The following is a 4,519-nucleotide window of genomic DNA, read 5'->3' as shown; positions in this document are numbered from 1 at the left end:
CCCCTGGCTTCGTCCTGGCCAGGCATAGTTCACCATCTTTCGGGTATCAGCGTGTACGCTATAGGTGCGCATTGACTTGCAAAGCAAGAATCAAGCGCCCTGGGAATGCGGGAAAATCTTATACATTGCTGCACAATATTTTCCATCTTCCCTAAAGTAGAGAATGTAAAAATTTACAAAACTCCAACTCTTTACTTTCATTTTGCCTATGGGTTTATAGGCCCAATGACTTGCGTACACGCTAAACTCCTTGGTCCGTGTTTCAAGACGGGTCGGATAAGAGCCTGAACCTGAATCGCTGCCGACCGGTGATAATAAGCACAGTCCTAGGAACAGTTTACCAACAGTAGGCGGAATAGTTAACCGGTTAAAAATCCGAATTGAAACTATTTTTTACCAACCCACTTGCAAACAGCCATATTTTAGGACACTTTCCATTATATATATTTTTACATATATATAATTTCATGTGGCTCAACACCATAATTCGTTACTGTCAATTTTATCCAGTATATAAAACGGCTAAAACTGTTTTAAAGAAAATACCTTAACGGTATAACTTAGAACAGACATAATAGCCAAATACTTAGAATATTTATTGACAGGTCACAACGTCCTACTAAGGGAGAAGTGCGGTCCACCATTACCCTTGCTATTCAAATGAGAGCGACCAAACCCACTATCACAGCTGTTACACTGAATAGGGCGAGAGGCCATCTCAAATCATTTAAAAGTTGAGCAAATGGTAAGACGTGAATCTCCCCTTCCGGATATTCAGGTCTTTTCCGTTTACCCCTGAGCGGTTTCACGTACTCTTGAACTCTCTCTTCAAAGTTCTTTTCAACTTTCCCTCACGGTACTTGTTCGCTATCGGTCTCGTGGTTGTATTTAGCCTTAGATGGAGTTTACCACCTACTTAGGGCTGCACTCTCAAGCAACCCGACTCTAAGGAGAGGCCCACCCGAAATAGACATTTGCCAACAACGGGCCTGGCACCCTCTCGGGACCGTGGCCTCGTTCAAGATGGACTTGGGCGAAATGCACATATCTTGGGGTTAATTGAGCCCTCCCAAACACTACATTTCCCTAAAAGCAATGCTTTTGGGATTCAGTGCTGGGCTAATCCCTGTTCACTCGCAGCTACTAAGGGAATCCCTGTTGGTTTCTTTTCCACCGCTTACTAATATGCTTAAATTCAGCGGGGAATCCCACCTAATCTGAGGTCGAAATATTTTTTTAATTTTTTTTCTTTCCTTTCTTGCAAAAAATTACTTTGTTCTATAATTGCCTTTAATATAGTTAACATTAATAACAAATCTAATTACCTGGGATTTATAGTATAATTGAAAAAATTTCCATTTATTTATAAAATTTAGCAGCAAATTTACAAGTAAAACTTTATTAGTGGATCAAGTTTTTCTTTTTTTTTACAAATAGGGAATAGAAAAAAATTCGCCTAGACTATATCTAACTAGCGAAAATTTATTAAATTCTTTTCCCTTTGTAATTGTAAAAAAATTGAAACAAAGAAAAATTATCTTTTTTTCACCACTTAATACTTGCAATAAAATTATATTGCCACTAACCAGGTTATAGATTTTTAACATTATTGATTGTTTAAAAAACTATATTTACATTATAGAAAGCAATTTTTAAGTAATGACAAGAAAAAGGGAAAAAAAAAATAAATTATAAAGTATTTAAAAATGCTGAATTACTATAAAAAAAGATGTGTACTTTTTATAGAAAAAAACAGGACATTTCATTTTTTTTCATATCCTTTTTCCTTTAAAAAAAAGTTATATAGCAAAAACCCCAATATACAAATATACTTTGTGTGTGAGAGGCTTGCTGCTACTACTAGTTTTAAAGAAAAAAAATAATGGGATGAAAAAAAAACTTGCGCGCACTATTTTTATATAAAAAATATATGCTAGCAATTATTTAACGACCCTCAGACAGGCGTGGCCCTTGGATAGAATCCCAGGGCCGCAATGTGCGTTCAAAATGTCGATGTTCATGTGTCCTGCAGTTCACATGACGACGCGCAGTTTGCTGCGTCTTTCATCGACCCACGAGCCGAGTGATCCGCCGCTCAGGGTAATAATTTTGTTTTAAAAAATAATTGAAACTTTTCTTTTTTTATAAATTTTAATATTTAACCTTATAAGGTTAATATTAAAAAATAAATTATTAACTTTCACGCAAATATGGTTGGAAAATTAAATCTACCATAAATGCAAGAACTAAATAATTTTTTTTCTTTATTAATGATCCTTCCGCAGGTTCACCTACGGAAACCTTGTTACGACTTTTACTTCCTCTAAATGATCAAGTTTGGTCATCTTTCCAGCGTACATCAATACCAACAAAGTTAATAAAGAATAACCGCCAGTCCGAAGACCTCACTAAATCATTCAATCGGTAGTAGCGACGGGCGGTGTGTACAAAGGGCAGGGACGTAATCAACGCGAGCTTATGACTCGCGCTTACTGGGAATTCCTCGTTCATGGGGAACAATTGCAAGCCCCAATTCCTAGCACGAAGGAGGTTCAGCGGGTTACCCGGGCCTTTCGGCCAGGGAAGTACACGCTGATTCCTTCAGTGTAGCGCGCGTGCGGCCCAGGACATCTAAGGGCATCACAGACCTGTTATTGCTCAATCTCGTGCGGCTGTAAGCCGCCTGTCCCTTTAAGAAGAATAAGTGTCGCCGGTAGCATTGATACCGGTATCGTCTAGTTAATAGGCTAGAGTCTCGTTCGTTATCGGAATTAACCAGACAAATCGATCCACCAACTAAGAACGGCCATGCACCACTACCCACTGAATCAAGAAAGAGCTATCAATCTGTCAATCCTTCCAATGTCCTGGCCTGGTGAGGTTTCCCGTGTTGAGTCAAATTAAGCCGCAGGCTCCACTCCTGGTGGTGCCCTTCCGTCAATTCCTTTAAGTTTCAGCTTTGCAACCATACTTCCCCCGGAACCCAAAAGCTTTGGTTTCCCGGGTAGAAGCTCCCCGCCGAGTCATTAAAGGAACATCGGCGGATCGCTGGCTGGCATCGTTTATGGTTAGAACTAGGGCGGTATCTAATCGCCTTCGAACCTCTAACTTTCGTTCTTGATCAATTAAGACATACTTGGCAAATGCTTTCGCTCTAGTGCGTCTTGCGACGATCCAAGAATTTCACCTCTAACGTCGCAATACGAATGCCCCCGCCAGTCCACATTGATCATTACCTCATATTCCTAAAACCAACAAAATAGAACCGAGGTCCTGTTTTATCATTCCATGCACCACTATTCAGGCAGATATTTCAGCCTGCTTTAAGCACTCTAATTTGTTCAAAGTGAACGTGTCGGCCTACCTCGACACTCGTTTAAGAGCACCGAAGTAGGAGAGATCGGCCAACAAAAGTACACACGACGCTAACATCGGCCTTTAAAAGCCTAATGCAGCATCGTGGACCCTGTTCACCACCGACAGGACATGCCGCGAACATGCCAGTTACACCGACAGGCGGCGAACCGACAGCGCGGCACGCAGAACCAACTACGAGCTTTTTAACCGCAACAACTTTAATATACGCTATTGGAGCTGGAATTACCGCGGCTGCTGGCACCAGACTTGCCCTCCAATGGATCCTTGTTAAAGGATTTAAAGTGTACTCATTCCGATTACGGGGCCTCAATAGAGTCCCGTATCGTTATTTTTTGTCACTACCTCCCCGTGCCGGGAGTGGGTAATTTGCGTGCCTGCTGCCTTCCTTGGATGTGGTAGCCGTTTCTCAGGCTCCCTCTCCGGAATCGAACCCTGATTCCCCGTTACCCGTGAGGGCCATGGTAGACACAGAGTCTACCATCGACAGCTGATAAGTCAGGCGTTTGAAAGAGATGTCGTCAGTACGGTGACTGTACGATCACAAGTGTTATCTAGATTCACCAAAACAACGCCCAGACAAGCCGGGCGAATGGTTTTGATCTAATAAAAGCGTCCTTTCCATTTCTGGTCCGGACTTAGTTGCATGTATTAGCTCTAGAATTACCACAGTTATCCACGTACGAAACGTGAAAACTCTAGTAAATTAAAACTGGTTTACTGAGCCCTTTGCGGTTTCACTTTAATTTAGTATGTACTGACACTTGCATGGCTTAAGCTTTGAGACAAGCATATGACTACTGGCAGGATCAACCAGAGAGTTTTTAAATCCTCCTTTAGAGAACATATAAAAACAATCTTGAAGATTTTTCTTTTATTATAGTTTTAAATTTTGCTAATAAAAAATAAAACATTTATAATAAAAGTTTGTTTTCGATTACAAATAATGATAAATTTTTTTATGAGGAAAAAAATATTCCCCACAAAATACAAGACTATTCAACTTTTTGTTTCCTTTTTCCAAATTTAGCATTATTGCGAAAAATAAAATTTTCTTACTTTAAAAATAAAAATTAGTTTTATTAACAAAATCTTTCTAACTTTAAAATATTATATGTAATATATATAAAGAAGAAAATTTGTC

At 39.7% G+C, this 4,519-nt stretch overlaps 3 non-coding genes across 3 annotated transcripts in view; all 3 read right to left on the bottom strand.

Moving 5' to 3' along the window:
• Nucleotides 1–1,226, bottom strand: part of LOC141455286 (large subunit ribosomal RNA) — a 4,204-nt gene extending 2,978 nt beyond the window's left edge. The window contains exon 1 of the ribosomal RNA XR_012459185.1: nucleotides 1–1,226. This exon is cut by the window's left edge and continues 2,978 nt beyond it. This is a non-coding gene — a ribosomal RNA (large subunit ribosomal RNA).
• A 722-nt stretch (nucleotides 1,227–1,948) lies between these two features.
• LOC141455290 (5.8S ribosomal RNA) lies at nucleotides 1,949–2,103 on the bottom strand. The gene has a single exon (XR_012459186.1). It is a non-coding gene; the product is annotated as a 5.8S ribosomal RNA (ribosomal RNA).
• A 165-nt stretch (nucleotides 2,104–2,268) lies between these two features.
• LOC141455283 (small subunit ribosomal RNA) lies at nucleotides 2,269–4,195 on the bottom strand. Its single transcript, XR_012459182.1, has one exon. It is a non-coding gene; the product is annotated as a small subunit ribosomal RNA (ribosomal RNA).
• Nucleotides 4,196–4,519: the final 324 nt, after the last annotated feature.

This window comes from Rhodnius prolixus, unplaced genomic scaffold (assembly GCF_049639745.1).
Source record: "Rhodnius prolixus isolate KJV_2025 unplaced genomic scaffold, Rpr scaffold_51, whole genome shotgun sequence".
NCBI classification, from domain to species: domain Eukaryota; kingdom Metazoa; phylum Arthropoda; class Insecta; order Hemiptera; family Reduviidae; genus Rhodnius; species Rhodnius prolixus.
This window is presented reverse-complemented; position numbering and strand designations above follow the sequence as displayed.